The sequence below is a fragment of the Giraffa tippelskirchi genome, chromosome 4 (genome assembly GCF_054371585.1).
Source record: "Giraffa tippelskirchi isolate mGirTip1 chromosome 4, T2T-mGirTip1v1.2.pri, whole genome shotgun sequence".
NCBI classification, from domain to species: Eukaryota; Metazoa; Chordata; class Mammalia; order Artiodactyla; family Giraffidae; genus Giraffa; species Giraffa tippelskirchi.
In genome coordinates, this window is record NC_137278.1 from 160,083,106 (window position 1) to 160,100,191 (window position 17,086).

At 38.0% G+C, this 17,086-nt stretch overlaps 1 long non-coding RNA gene across 1 annotated transcript in view; it reads right to left on the reverse strand.

The window, feature by feature from the left end:
- The window catches only part of LOC145546965 (uncharacterized), a 473,665-nt gene that overhangs the window by 273,603 nt on the left and 182,976 nt on the right, over positions 1-17,086 (reverse strand). Inside the window, exon 3 of the long non-coding RNA XR_014083422.1 lies at positions 10,550-10,696. This is a non-coding gene — a long non-coding RNA (uncharacterized LOC145546965). The remainder of the gene's footprint in view (positions 1-10,549; positions 10,697-17,086) is intronic.

Consider the following 17,086-nt stretch of genomic DNA (forward strand, 5'->3'; position numbering starts at 1 on the left):
CTTTCCTCTGCTTCAAAGATTCTGCTCCCTGATAGCTTTTGCTTTACAAAGCCTGCTCCCGCCTGCTGGGCCCTTCATGGCCCTATCTTACCTCATAGCTTCTCTTTATAAATTCCTTCTGCATCAGAGACCACCAGTAACTTCATTTTCTAGTACATCTTCAAAAGAGGGTATAGGATGAGCCCTGCTCATTCTTTTGCACCAGCTCATGGACTGGCCAGTCTCTGGTTTGACTATTCTTGGATCAAAGCCCACTCCTTATACAGCCAGCCCCAGCCATTAGGGCAGAATCCCATAGTATGCTGCTGCTGCTGCTAAGTCGCCTCAGTCATGTCTGACTCTGTGCGACTCCATAGATGGCAGCCCACCAGGTTCCCCCATCCCTGGGATTCTCCAGGCAAGAATACTGGAGTGGGTTGCCAGTTCCTTCTCCAATGCATGAAAGTGAAAAGTGAAAGTGAAGTTGCTCAGTTGTGTCCGACTCGTAGCAACCTCATGGACTGCAGCCTACCAGGCTCCTCCATCCATGGGATTTTCCGGGCAAGAGTACTGGAGTGGGGTGCCATTGCCTTCTCCGTCCCATAGTATAAAACACAGCAATCTAGGCCTGTCCACGTAGAGGGGGTCTGAGCCTGGAAGACACTGTGATGAGCATGTTTTCCACGCCAGCCCCTCCTTGCCATAAATATCCTTGAAATACTCTCCTCTGTTTTCTAAGAAAACATTATGTGATAAAGCAATTGATCTTGTGATATTAATAAGCATTTTGCAATTTTTTTATTTTCTTCTTTTCAGAAGTTTCCAAATTTCCCAGAAGTAATATATCCTACTTTTATAATCAATACTTTTGCATTAAGTATTAAGAAAACAAATATAGCACCATTTATAGAGCAAATATATTGAGCGTCAACCACATATCTGGCTTTATGCTAAATGCTGCAGATATAGCGGTGAACAAGAAATGGACTTCTTGTCATGGAACTTGGGTGACTGCATAATGTATCAGCCAAATGAGGACATTTTTGAGGGTGAAAAGGAATGTTATTAATAATCAGAAAAGGACAAAACTGGAACTGTGGGCATATGGCGAATGTTTCCAATTATGCGTGCCAGCTAACATTTTAACCTTCCTGTGTATTTGAGCAGAGGACTAAGGCTTTAACTCTCCCCTCAAAAATTAATTTCTAAAATCAGAAAATTCAGAGACTATGTCAGGCAGGTACTGGGGGCAGGGAAGACTTTAACAGTCCTTTAACTACCAGCATTCTCATTCTATACTTTGGAAAACAGACAGGGTTCCAGTTTAACCAAGAAGGGCCAGAAGAGGGAAGAGTGAGGTAGGGGATAAAGAGGGAGAATTAGTATTTATCGATCACTTACATGTGCCAGTTACAGGGTTGGGTATTTTCCACATGCAATCAAAGTTAATTTCATGACAATTAGGTGATGCGGTTATTATTATACCCATTCTCCTAATGGAAAAAAAGGCTCAGAGAGTTTAATTAAGTTGACCAAGGTAATACACCCAACATTTAGGACTAAAATTTGAACCCAGCTCTAGCTAACTCCAGTACATCAAGCCACTTCTCAACAATTTAATTTGAGACCTTAAAGCACTGAAACATTATATCTAATTTCCTCTAAAATAAATATGAGTAATGATGGGATTGTCATTAAAAGTCAAGTTATAGTGGTCATTTCTTCCACGCCATCACTGTTTCAGCTTATACTGTAGAAATGAGCTTAACTGATACTGCTTCTTGGAGTATTTCTTATGGTCTTTATGTAGGTGAATTTGCATGTAATTTGAAAATGAGATTCTTGAAGGCAATTAAAGAAAAACTTCTGAAGAATGCAGTTAGCCCAGGGAAAAACATCCAATATGCTGACAAGCATTTGGAACTAATTTCCTATCAGTTGAGTCAAAAGAGAATAATTCCATTGATATCAGATTGGTTAGAAAGATATGTCAAATTCTGTTTTGACAAATATCATCACAATTCAAATCTCCTTTCACTTTAATGGGATTTGACCTCCATCAACTTCTTCCAAAGCATGAAAGTGGGAAAAAGGTAAATTTTGCTGTAAGAGTTTTGCTATGTTTGTTTGGGCTTTTCCAATTGTTATAGTTTATGCTTATTGCCAGATGAAAGGGACTCTGGATCAAAAAGTCATAGGACTCTAGAAAACAATTTTTTAGGACATAAAATAAAATCACCTGTACAACATTTTTCAGTGCCCTATGTTAGCAAAACTCATTTACAGACTAACATTAAAGAATGTCAAAACACATAAAAACAGCATAGAAAATCATATTGCATCTGTGACTTGTTTCATCTCTGCTTCAGATCAAATCATACATTTCGAACTCATTGTCTTTGGAGGACCTGCACTGAAGATCCTGCCCTCTGAAATAGAAAGTCTCTTTATCCTCAGATCTCTCTTGAAACAAAAGAACTTCCTAATGACATATTTTGTAAAGTCTGAAATTCAAGTTCAAAATGTGGTCCTTATTGTACTTAATATGTGAGAGGTGAAGAAACAGAAGAATACAGATTGATAAGGAAAGGAACTTTCTTTAAGACCTAAATGTTTTGAGCAGTACATAAATAGAATGTAATTTCATTCACTGTAAAAGGAAAACAAGATCCTTTTGCTACAAGTAACTGACGTATCTATCACAGAACTTGCACTGTTCTTCACCTTTAGACCTCAAGGCTGCAATTCAAACCAGTGTTTTAAAATACTTAGGGTCTTTATTCTCTTTCAGTTTCTTCCATTAGCTGAGAAAAACAATCTCCTTTCATGTTGTGTAGCTGATAACAAAAACTGGCTAGCACAAGAATGCCCTGCTGAATTCACAGTCAGCTTTGCAGAGCTTAATTGTATAGAAATAAATGAAACTACTTACTGCCTCGCTGAATTATGGATTTTAGAAACTGTTTAATAAGGAAGAAAACATTTAAGACAGATTATATTGAATTTTGCAAACACAGAAAACTAACATGAAACAGGAACTGATAACAGATTTTGTTGGGAAAGTTAAATTGTAATTTTATGACCATTTAAAAGCCTAGATATCTTCACAAGGACAAACCACACAATTACCTATGTGTCAGTTACTTGGACTTGTATAATTATATTTCAAATGGTCAGATTCCTCTTTACCTACAACTTTAGATTTAGAACTTTTGCTATTTATGTGGCCTTTATTGAGCTCCTGGAATCAAAAGAAGAAGAAGAAAAAAAAAAAAACACTTTCCAAATACTTGCCACTTCCTCTCCTGCAATTGTTTAACTGTTTAGGAGACTGGATTATCACCAGAATCATTGCTTATAAACTCCTCAGTGGAAGGTAAATCTCTTAAGACCTAAAACGTATTCATTTTTATATCTTCCAGGACACTTAGTAAAGTTACAGGCATAGAGCAGGGGCTCAGAAAGTGTCCCTCAGAAGGTAGATGGAGATCTCACTCTCTATTTACCATTTTAGAAATGACACGTCTCTCTCTCTCTCTCGTTCTCTGTCTCTCTCTCTCACGCATACACACAATTTACTCATGCATAGTTCTCTTTATTCACAGTCCATTGGTCAAAATTAGTCACGTGACCTTCCTAACTGCTAAGATATCCAGAAGGCAAAAATAGGATACTGGTGAGCACAGCAAAGCCCAATCCTTGGGCATCCTCTTTCTTACCTGGCAAAACCATATATACTTCCCTCAAGCAAAAATTATTCTCTCAATAAAAGAAATTCTACCACTAGCTTCAAAATAATTATTTGCTCTCACTTATTATATACATAGTACACAGATATGAAGAAAAAAGCAAAATAATTTCTGATTAATAGATTTAGGAATTTTTAAATTTTCTTTTGATTAATTTGTATTTCTTGATTTTCCATAATAAACATTGTTTTTATAAAAATAAAAATGTTTTCATGTTTAATAAACATGTGTGTCTTTCTTGAATAATTCCTGCAAATTCTTCTTATTTTGACTCTAAGACAGGGGAGGTAGAATACATAATCATTTGTTTATCACTTTTCTGGTCACTCCCAGCAACTGTGGCAATCTTCCTTTTACATTAGAAGTTTCTCTTTAATTTTGCCTGGAAATGCTACTTGGCAAAGCTCCTTGGAATCTAGCTTTTCTTGTAAGTTTCCCTTCCCAGTCAAACACCATAGCAGCCTCCAGATCAATGTGCCTCAGGCAGATCTAATTAATGTTCTCTCAATTCCTCCCATGGCCACTAGTTAATGTCAAAAATTGGAAATACGGAAACCATTCAAGGAAAATACTTTTCCCTGACTTCCTCCAATAAACTGTCTGAAGAAGAACATTGTTAAAAATTTGGCAGACAATTTTTTGATTTTCATTTTTTCATCTCATTTCCATGATCTGAAATTTAATCTTCAGAGTACATAAGAAGGTTTTCTCCATCTATGAAAACCCAAAGGTGAGCAGATCGCTCAACTGGAAAAAAAGACCCTAAAGGAGCATTGTGGGGGAGAGTACTTATAAAATCTAAGACTTTATGCAAAGTTATTATAAAATATCAGCTATATTACCTGTGCTGTACACTACATCCCTGTAACTTATTTTATAGCTAGTAGTTTTTAATCTCTTAATTCCTGTCACCTATTATGTCCCTCCCCCACATCTTCTCCCCACTGACAACCAGTAGTTTGTTCTCCATATCTGTGAGTCTGTTTATGTTTTATTCATTCATTTGTTATTTAGATTGCACATATAAATGAAAACATAATATTTGTCTTTCCTCTGTCTGATTTATTTCACTAGGCATAAGATCCTTCAGATCCATCCACGTTGTCACAGATGGCAGATATTCCATTATTTTTATGGTTGAGTAACGTTCCCCCATGTACATATACCACATCTTCTTTATCCACTAACTTGTTGACGTGTACTTAGGTTGCTCCCATTTCTTGGCCATTGTAAGGATTGCTGCCATGAACACAGGGGTGCATATATCTTTTTCTAGAGTATAATGTATAAAAATATCAAATTAGTATGTTATACACCTGAAACTAATAAATATCTTGTAAATCAACTATACTTCAATTTTTTCATGAAGAAACTGACAGTTTTCCATCAGCAGTATTTGAGTGTCAATTGTTCCACAGCAATTCTAGTGAGTAGGTAAAGTAGTTTATTATGGTATCAATATGTGTTTGTACAATAAGCCACTGGTCCTCTGCAATAAATACCAAGCAAATCTTGGTGAAAATGATATTAAAACAATTATCCTGATGTACTATAATATCAAGGGCTAACAAAGTTGTCAATCACTTGCCTGTATATATTAATAAACCACAAAAAGGCAAAAAAAAAGAACTAATCCTCTAAATAAATACAAGTTGTTATTACTACATTGTATTATATCTAATATTCATTTGTACTTAATATACATGAGTTTTCTAGAAGTTGTTACTTGTGCACCAACTTCTATTTATTTTAATATCATCCTTCAGAATAATGCATTTGTTATTGATTGCCTTTAGTACTGAAATAATAAAGATTTGCATCTACATTTTTAACCTGGAATGAGTAGCAGTCTTTCTTAATTGTCTACTTATAATCCAAGTTATTTTTCAAAGTGGATTTTAGAATAGCAAATGCATAAATCTAAATTATTCTTTAAAGGTAAAAAATACAGCACAAAGATAAATTTATAAATATTTTAGAGGATTTTTGACACAACTTTATTACCACTGCAATGTTCCCCTACGTATCAGGTAACCATTTCCCCGCACTGAATGTTCTGTCAGATAACGGAGGAATATTCATCAAATTGAAAAGGGCTAGAGAACGACATTAGATTACAACTTTTATATACAGGAGAAGTACATCATAGCAATGCCTTTTCTTCTTTTTATCTGCTTCCCCTTTCCCTTCAGGCAAAAATATAAATGAAAAATGCCTTCTACCTTCAATCAAATACCAAAGATAAAATACGGATTGCTTGCTCGACTGCTTACAATGGAGGTATAACAAATGTTAATCTATTTCTGCAGCCACCAGAGAGGGGAAGTTGGAAAGGGGAGAAAGGGATTAGAAGAGCTTTTCCTCGGTGGCATTTTTGAGACTTCAAAATGCTCTTAGAAGCTACTTAACAACAAAATCAGTTGATCCCATTGTTGTGGCTCAGAATTCTGTTTCAGTATATTGCAGCTGAGTAAGGAGGTTAAGGTGCTGGAGTAGAAGTAATGCATTGCCCATGGATATTTCCAAAATCTTTTCATTGTAACACTTTAAAAAAGACCTATGAAAATCCTCAGGCCTGCCACAAGACCTGTGTCTCTGGGGGCAGGCCCACCATGGAGAAAATCAAAGCCCACATCACCACCTCAGAGGATCTAGCTTATTTCTGAAACTCTAATTCTTCCCAGTCTTTACCTGTCCCCCACCCATCCTCTGGCTTTACCTCTCCTCTGTAGTGGGTGTGCAGGAGACATTCTCTCCTTCATCATGGGTTCCATATGACTTCCTGTTGCACTATTACAGTTTCTGATTTCACTCCTTTGTTGCAGCCACCAATGCCCAGCCTTGAACACTAACACCCCCTGGGACAACCCTGACCACCACCACCATCACCAATAAAGTTTCATATCCTGTTTACCTACTAGAGAAAAGAGGAAGAAGAAAAGGAATTTGAGAGAGCATCTTTCCTCCCTCCTTCGATGGTTAATTTTATGCGTCAACTTTACTGGCCCACGGTACCCAGCTGTTGGCTCACACACCAGTCGAGATGTTGCTATACAGGTATTATTTAGATTAACATTTGAATCAGTAGAGCTTTAGTAAAGCAGATTGCCCTCCATAATGTAGGTGGTCCTCATCCAAACAACTGAAGGCCTTCAGAGGAATAGACTGAGGTCCCCTGAAGAGGAAGGAATTCTGCCTACACACTGCTTTCAGACCTGAGACTGCAATACCAACTCCGGCTTGAATTTCCAGCCTGCTGGCCTGTCCTGAAAATTTTAGACTTTCCCACTCCCATGATTGCATGAGTCAGTTTTTATATATATTGCTATTGTTGCTGTTTCTCTAATTGATTCTGCTTCTCTGAAGTTCCTTGACAAACACATTTCCCCAGCTGCTTTCCCTTCTTCATGGGACAGTGTATATGGCTTTAAAAGGTGGACTTGAACACTCAAGATTCTAATCCCCTCAACGAAGGGATCATCTAAACCTCCAGGGTGTGAGTTGTGAAGCCCAATCATGTAACTTTTCTCTGACCAGGTTTTGAGGCTGACCCACCCCCTAAGGCTTGAAAGGAAATTGGTAGCAAGAGAACCCTGCCTTCTTGCCCTGTCACTTCCTCAAACCTAGTGACCAGGGGACTTTGGCTCCTCTACTAACCCAGGGGGACCCTGTGTTTCTCTCTCCTTTGGTGACTATTCCTGAGGAGAAATAGTTTTTCCATTTAATGAGACTCTGTCATCTGATAGACCATAGCACTAATGGGTAGGCCACTTCTGGACATGTGCCTGTATCCACCAAATACTTCATGATGATTGAGCCTCAATACAGACAGGGTTTTCTTCAGGCTTCCAGAAAGGTGAGAGATTCCCAATAGGTATTATAAGATGAAATTGTACACGATTCCATTTATCTGCCTCATGGAACAAGAGTTTGGACAGGAGAAAAGACCCAAATTCTACCCAAAGTCTCCCCTGAGACTCACTCTTTCTAGCTCTTTAAACTCTGAGTTGCTCTCTGCAGGCATAAATCAAACTCTATGATCATCTAAATTCTTCAGTAGTCACCCAGAGTCCTGACTCTCCAAACTAGGATAAATCTTCCCAATCCACACCCTTTCCATGTGATCTTAGTGTATTTCATCATCACCTTTCATCTTTTGAAAGTCAAACCAGCTTTTCATATGCTTTCTCCTTTATCTTTCTCCATTCTCCCTTCACCATTTTCCCCTTTTTTGTTTGGTCTGTCTCTGGTATTGGATTTGACCTGAATTATTCCAACAACTGTATTTTCCTTCTATGTCACACTTGCTCTACAGACCAAATCTCAACATATTTCTTCTTTCACTATATTTCGGATTTTTTTTCTCCTATACTTTTTTCTCATATGTCCATGAGTTCATGGAAAAACTAGGAAAGCTTGAATTACAAGTATCTAATTGGCTTACCTACTTCATTCACTTTTATTACCTTTACTCACATAAAAACAGCACCAAAATTCTCCAGGAAATTAGCTCTGCTACCCTCAAAGTACAAGGAAGAAAGTGTGTGAGATTCCCTGAAAGATTTAAAGTCATTATCATGGTAACTTGGAAATAACCAGCTACAACTGCTCCACTGAGGCCAAAGACTTGTCTAACTACCACTGCTTAATTAATCCAAGACACTCTAACTGAATGCCCAACTGTTGTGAAAATAATCACTAAATAACCAAAAGGTCATCTAGAAACCAAGAGAATAGCACTTGGGCCTGTCTATAGAAACAGAGATTGAATTCCTCCCTTCTGGCTTCCTTCATGTCTACAGCAAAGTTGGTTACCCTAAGAAGAAAGGGAAGGAAAAAGATCTCTGAGTAGAGGAGCTTTGACCAAAAGTCAGGCTCTACCAAGAGAGTGAGCCACACTCCCTGGAAAAGATACAGCAGCCCATGAATGATGAAACAGAAAGAATGATCTGTCGGTAATTAGTGTCTTGGGCTGAAAAGGAAGGATATCCTAGGTAACTACCCTGACAAAATGTATGGAGGTGCCCTCAGAAGGCTAAAAGTAGAGTTTTCTCTACTTTTTGCAAAACAGCTTTTAAATCAGCTCATGGCTGATTCATGTCAATGTATGGCAAAAACTATTACAATATTGTAAAGTAATTAGCCCCCAACTAAAATAAATAAATTTATTAAAAAAAAAAAAAAGAATGCAAGACATAGAGGTGGCCTGAGTTCAAATCCTGACTTCCCATTTTACCAAATGTGTCATCCTGCTGAGCTAATCTAACTAAGCCTGAGTGTCCCTACCTGTAAAGCGGGAGTAACCATAGGATTGTGATGAGAATTAAATAATAGCATCCAAATTAAGTACGTCATTAAATAAGTATTTGATTAAATTACACATGGTAAATGTTTTTAAAATCACGACTGATTATAATGTATGAAAGCATCAACCACTGAAAAATTTGGAAAACAATTGCACCATCATAAGAAGTCTTAGATTTTGAGATACTCAAGGACCAAGCAAGAAATTAAAAGAACTGGATGACCAGTAGCATTAGTGTTTTTCTCCCAAGTAATGGTAAGAAATTTGAAAAGTAAATGAGGAAACAGAATCCAGGAAATGAGCAGCTGATATTATTAGACAGTGTCAGAGAATGGGTTTGGGATTCCTGAATGATTGTTTAAGGTCTCAGAACAGACACCTGGCTGGGGATAGGGCTGGTGTATGGGAACACCTACTGTCTATCTACAGGAGAATGAATAAACAAAAGGGTGGTCTATTCATGTAAAAATGGGATACTACTCACAATTTAAAAAATAATTAAGTATTAAACACACAATATATAGATAAACTGCAAAAACACTATGAGTCAAAGAAAGCCAATTACAGAAGTATACACTGCATGATTCCATTTTTATGAAGTTCTAGAAGAGACAAAACTAATCTAATGATGACAGAAAACCAAACAGTGGTTTGGCTCTGTGTTGGGGTGGGTGGGGAGCGATTGACAGGAAGAGGCCATTTGGGGAAGGATGCAAATGTTCTACATCTTGTTTTGGTGGTGATTGATCAAAATTAATTGAACTGAACTATGTGATTGTTTTACTGTATCTTAGTTATCACTCAAGAACAACACAGTGAAAGCAAAATAAACACATTTCAGATTAAGACTGAGAGTTTACCATTCACAGGCTCTCTTTGAAAAATGTACTAAAAGATGTTCCTCATGAAAAAGAAAATTAATGAAGAAATGAAAAATGAGAGCAAAGAAACAAATAAAGTGGGGGTGCATCAACTGTATAAAAGATGCCAAAAATATTCACTAATCTTGTGTGTTTGTATTTCAAAAGGCAGAATTAAACACTATACAGGGCTACCCAGGCGGTGCTAGTGGTGAAGAACCTGCCTGCCAATGCAGGAGACGTAAGAGACATGGGTTCAATCCCTGGGTCAGGAAGATCCCCTGGAGGACAGCATGACAACCCCTCCAAAATTCTTGCCTGGAGAATCCCACAGACAGAGGAGCCTCATTGGCTACAGTCCATGGGGGTCACAGAAAGTCAAACACGACTAAAGTGATTTAGCGTGCACAAACACTATACAATAATAACATGAAAGGCAAGAGCTACTGCTTTTTTCATGAAAAGAGCAGAAATACTGATTAAATTTAGACTTTGTAGGTCAAGTATGCATGCAAAAAGGAATAATGGCACCTAAAATGGTATCACAATGTACAATTTGTGGAGTGGAAGGGGATGTAGAAAGCTGAAGTAAAAAAGTGAAAGTGTTAGTCGCTCAGTGGTGTCTGACTCTTTATAACCCATAGACTATAGCCTACCAGGTTACTCTGTCCATGGAATTCTCCAGGCAAGAATACTGGAGTGGAGAGCCATGCCCTTCTCCAGGGATCTCCCTGATCAGGTATCGAACTCAGGACTCCTACATTGCAGGCAGATTCTTTACCATCTGAGCCACCAGGGAAGTCCTACAGAAAGGTACACAGAGATAAAGAATGCTCAATTAATCTAATAGACACAACCAAACACATATGCAAACAAACACACATATACACACACAAATGAGTGAGAGAATGAAAAATCAAAGAAATATTGTAATCATAAAGTACAAAATAAAATAGTGGAAATAGAGACATCAGTAATGACAAAAAACATACATACAATAAACTCATCAGTCTTACATTGGTTTTTAAACATGTGCACTCTCCAATTATATACTGCTTCCACCTAAACATAATACCGAAAAGATTAAAAGTAGAGAGGTGCAAAATTATACAATGGGCAAATACTAATAAAAATAAAATCAATACAGTCATATTAAATCAGACAAAAATAGATTCACAGGAGAAAACATATGATGAAAAATGTTACTATGTAGTGACAAAGCGAATAATTTTTCTGAAAGATATAATAATACTGAACCTATATAATAACATAGCCTCAAAATACATAAAGCAAAACAAAAAACTCACAGGGAGAAATTAATAAATTCACAACCATTAGGAGAAGATTTTAATATATTGCACTAACTGCTGTATAAAAAGTTAATAAATTTTCTCAAATGCACTGCAATGTATGTCCCACACCAAAAATTAAAAAATAATTTAACACAAAAAAATTAATTTATTTTAATTTAATAAAAAACAGTTTATTTTCAATTGCACATGAATGAATTACCAAAATTTGATTAAGTACTTGCTTACAAAGCAAGATTCAATAAATTCAAAACTTTCTGTAGCATACAGACCACATTTCGTGACAAAAGTAATAAGATATTAGAAATCAACAGTTCAAAAATCCTAAAGTATATCATAAATCATTTATGAGACCAGGGATAAATCAGAAAGAAAATTATCACCATTCAAACCTGAGGCAATAAAAGTACTACATGTCAAAACTGATGCATGCAAATAGCAATACTCAGTACTTTGGGGCAATTGAAGTCTTAAATGTATATATTAGAAAAAAAATAAAAAAGTTATGACTTTAGCATCTAAGTCAAAAAATTAGAAAATGAAAAATAGTAAACCTGTATGAAGGAGTAGTAGAAAGGAAACATAAACTAGAAATTTATCATGTAGAAACAAAAAACAAAATAAAGAGGGTCAGCAGAACCAAAACCTCTGCAAAGGCAGAAAATAAGCCAGTCCTCTGGCAAGGTACAAAATAGCCTTACTAGACATAAAATGTCCATCCAACAAGTCCATCCTAAAGGAAATCAGTCCTGAATATTCATTGGAAGGACTGATGTTGAAGCTGAAACTCCAATACTTTGGCCACCTGACACAAAGAACTGACCCGTTACAAAAGACCCTGATGCTGGGAAAGACTGAAGGTTGGGGGAGAAGGAGAGGACAGAGGATGTGATGGTTGGATGGCATCACCGACTCAATGGATATGAGTTTGAGTAAACTTCAGGAGTTGGTAATGGACAGGGAGGCCTGGCATGCTTCAGTCCATGGGGTCACAAAGAGTCAGACACACCTGAGCAACTGAACTGAACTGACTGAACTGAGACATAAAAAGGGCTTCACTGGTGGCTCAGCTGGTAAAGAATCCACCCTCAATGTGGGAGACCTTGGTTTGATCCCTGGGTTGGGAAGGTCCCCTGGAGAAGCGAACAGATATCCACTCCAGTATCCTGGCCTGGAGAACTCCATGAACTCCAGTCTATGTGGTTGCAAAGAGTTGGACACAACTGAGCAACTTTCACTTTCAGACATTAAAAAAGATATATAATTGCATCTGGTCTCACCATTTCATGGCAAATAGATGGGGAAACAATGAGAGACTTTATTTTCTTGGGCTCCAAAATCACTGCAGATGGTGACTGCAGCCATGAAATTAAAAGATGCTTGCTCCTTGGAAGAAAAGCTATGACCAACCTAGACAGCATATTAAAAAGCAGAGACATTACTTTGCCAACAAAGTTCTGTCTAATCAAAGCTATGGTTTTTCCAGTAGTCATGTATGGATGTGAGAGTTGGACCATAGAGAAAGCTGAGCACTGAAGAACTGATGCTTTTGAACTGTGTTGTTGGAGGAGACTCCCGAGAGTCCCTTGGACTGCAAGATCAGATCCAGTCAATCCTAAAGGAGATCAGTCCTGATTGTTCATTGGAAGGACTGATGTTGAAGCTGAAACTCCAATTCTTTGGCCACCTGATGCAAAGAACTGACTCATTGGAAAAGACTCTGATGCTGGGCAAGATTGAAGGCAGGAGAAGAAGGGGACAACAGAGGATAAGACAGTTGGACGGCATCACCGGCCCAGTGGACATGAGTTTTAAGCAAGTTCGGGAGCTGGTGATGGACTGGGAAGCCTGGTGTGCTGCAGTCCATGGGTTGGCAAAGAGTCAGATATGACTGAGCAACTGCACTGACTGATAATTGAAGTGAAGTGAAAGTTTCTCCGTCGAGTCCAACTCTTTGCGACCCCATGAATTATACAGTCCATGGAATTCTCCAGGCCAGAATACTGGAGTGGGTAGCCGTTCCCTTCTCCATGGGATTTTCCCAACCCAGGGATCTAACCCTGGTCTCCAGCATTGCAGTTGGATTCTTTACCAGCTGAGACACCAGGGAAGCCCCTATATAATTACAGATAAAATAAAAATTTAAAGCATCTTAAGAGAATGCTTGAACAACTTGATGCCAATAAATTTGAAACTTAGAAAGTCATGCATTTAAAAAGAAATAAAAGCTTGAATCACCAAACTTTCTCATAAAAAAATATGGAAAACCTGAACAGACCTATGATTATTAAAGCTGAATCTGTGATTTAAAAACCTATGCTCTTCCCCTCCTCCAAAAAAAGGGGGGGCCATAATGATTGTACAGATAGATATCAAACTTGCAAAGAAGAAATATTTCCTAACTTATGTAAAGTTTTCCAAGTATTTAGAAAGGGAAAGCTCCCCAACTCATTATATAAAGCTCTGTAACACTTAGTGCCCAAAATGGACGAGGATGATACAAAAAGTGAAAATTACAGGTCAGGCTCACTTGTGAACACAGATGTCAAAGTATTAAATAATTTTTTTAGCAATCAAATGCAGTGACGTATTTAAAAACAAGTACCCCATGACCAAGTAGGGCTTATTTCAAGAATGCAAGGACGATTTAGTATTAGAAAATCAATAAAAGTAATAAACAACCATAATAGAAAAAAGGAGAAAACCCATGTGATAATCTCCAAAGATGCAGAAAAAGAACAGATGAAATTATATTGACTCAAGTAAAAATTCTTAGCAACTAGGACTGAGAGAGAACTTTCTTTACTTGATTAAGGGTATCTACCCCAAAACATCAACAAATATTGTGCTGAGTAGTGCAATGTTGAAAGTATTCCATTTTAAGGAATAAGGATGCCGTTTAGCACTGATTGTATTCAGCATTTTCCTGAAGGTCCTAGCTAAAGCAAAAAGACCAAGGGAGAAAAAAAGACATAATGACTGGGCAGGAAGAATCAAAACTGTCATTATTCACAGACGATATGATTGTCTACATGGAAAAAAATCCATGAGATTATATTTTAAAACTATTAAAAGCACTAAGAGTTTGGTGGATACAAAATAATATACCAAAATCAATAACATCTCTATACACCAGCAACATCCAATTTAAAAATATAAAAATCACATTGGTCACAGTAGCAACAATATCTTCTATTTATAAGGTATGTAAGCACAAAACTAACAAAATATATTAATTAATATTATAGAAATTGTATAAAATTTTATTGAAAGATGTAAATTTTTAAAACCTGGAAAAAGAAATGAAAAATGCAGCAAATTCATGGGTAAGATTCACTATTTTAAAGATAGCAATTCTCTCCAAATTAATCCATAAAGTCAATACATTCCAGTCAAAACTTCTTAGAAGTTTCTTCATAGACCTCATCAAGCTGATGCTAAAATTCACATAGAACAAGCACAAAGAAGAACCAGGAAAATTTTGAAGGAAATAAATGAAAGGGGAGATATAATACCTCACATTCTAGGTGATAGTAATGTCGAACACAGGGCAAAGTGACCATGTTTGTGCTTGGTCACTCAGTCATGCCTGACTGTGACCCTTTGGACTGTAGCCCACCCCGCTCCTCTGTCCATGGGATTTCTCAGGCAAGAATACTGTAATGGGTTGCCATTTCCTCCTCCAGGGGATCTTCCCAACCGAGGAATCAAACCCGAGTCTCCTATGTCTCCTGCATCTCCTGTGTTGCAGGTGAATTCTTCACCCGCTGAGCCATCAGGGCTAGGTGAGAGAGTGGACAATTGGAACAGAGCAAGAGCCTTGAAACAGACCTGGGTTTATGTATTGGAACTTAGTATATGATGAAACAGACCTTAGAACTAACAATTAGAACCTTACATGTAACAAATGACTGGTCCAAAATTGGGAAAGGAGTACAAAGCTGTATATTGTCACCCTGTTTATTCAACTTATTCACAGAATGTTGTTCAGCTGCTCAGTCATGTCCGATTCTTTGTGACCCCATGGACAACACCTCACCAGGCTTCCCTGTCCTTCCCTATCTCCCGGAGTTTGCTCAAACTCATGTCCATTGAGACAGTGATGCCATTCAGCCATCTCACCCTCTGTCACCCTCTTCTGCTCCTGCCCTCGACCTTTCCCAGCATCAGAGTCCTTTCCAATGAGTTGGCTCTTGACATCAGGTGGCCAAAGTAGTGAAGCTTCGGTTTCAGCACCAGTCCTTCCAAAGAATATTCAGAGTTGAATGTTAGGATTGACTGGTTTGATCTCCTTGCTGTCCAAGGGACTCTCAAGAGTCTTCTCCAGCACCACAATTCAAAAGCACCAATTCTTTGTCTCTCGGCCTTGTTTATGGTCCAACTCTCACATCTGTACATGACTATTGGAAAAACCACTGCTTTAACTATACAGATCTTTGCAGGCAAAGTGATGTATCTGCCTTTTAAGAAGCTGTCTAGGTTTGTCATAGATTTTCTTCCAAGGAGCAAGCATTTTTTAGTTTCATGATTGCAGTCACCATCTGGAGTGATTTTGGAGCCCAAGAAAATAAAGTCTCTCATTGTTTTCATTGTTTCCCCATCTGTTTGCCATGAAGTGATGAGACCAGATGCCATGATCTTAGTTTCTGAAAGTTGTTTTGAGCCCCCTTTTTCAATCCCCCCACCTTCATCAAGAGGCTCTTTATTTCCTCTTCACTTTCTGCCATTAGAGTGGTACCATATGCATATCTGAGGTGATTGATATTTCTCCTATCAATCTTGATTCCAGCTTGAGATTCTGGTCCCATCACTTCATGGAAAATAGATGTGGGAACAATGCAAACAGTGATAGACTTTATTTTCTTGGGCTCCAAAATCACTGCAGATAGTGACTGCAGCCAAGAAATTAAAAGATGCTTGCTCCTTGGAAGAAAAGTTATGACAAACCCAGACAATGTATTAAAAAGCAGAGACATAACTTTGCTGACAAAAGTCCATACAGTCAAAGCTATGATTTTTCCAGCAGTCATGTATGGATGTAAAAGCTGGAGCATAAAGAAGGCTGAGTGTTGAAGAATCGATGCTTTCAAACTCTGGTGTTGGAGAAGACTCTTGAGAGTCCCTTGGATTGCAAGATCAAACCAGTCAATTCTAAAGGAAATCAACTCTGAATATCCATTGGAAGGACTGATGCTGAAGCTCCAATACTTTGGCCACCTGATGCCAAGAGCCAACTCATAGTAAAGACCCTGATGCTGGGAAAGATTGAGGGCAGGAGCAGAAGGGGATGACAAATGATGACATGATTGGGTGACATCACAGACTCAATAGACATGAGTTTGAGCAAACTCCGGGAGATGGTGAAGGACGGGAAAGCATGGTGTGCTGCTGTCCATGGGGTCACAAAGAGTCAAACATGACGGAGCAACCGAACAACAACTCTTTTCTCAATGTCATGTGTAGTTAGCCACCTCTGGAATTAATCTAGCTTTCCTGGTAGGCTAACACTCTGCTGTGGATAGACTGGAAAGCACTTACTGGAAAGGAAGGTTCCTGCCATTGAGAGTGTGATGAAGCCACTATGATTTGGCCTTTGGATTAGGATCCAGAAACCCCTGAGCTCAAACCTCACTCTCTCAGTAGCTGGGTTACTTTTGGGCAAGTTAACCACCCGCTCTGGGCCTCCATTTCTTCATCCTCGAAATGGGCATAACAAGAATACTTGTTTCACTGGGTTACTCTGAAATTTAAATAGTATGATATGTGCAAAGAGGTTAGCACACTGTCAATCATATAGGAAATGTTAAGCAGACCAGCAACATCTGCACTGCTTGGGAACTTGCAGGAAATAAATTTCTCAACCCTGCCCCAGACTTACTGAAT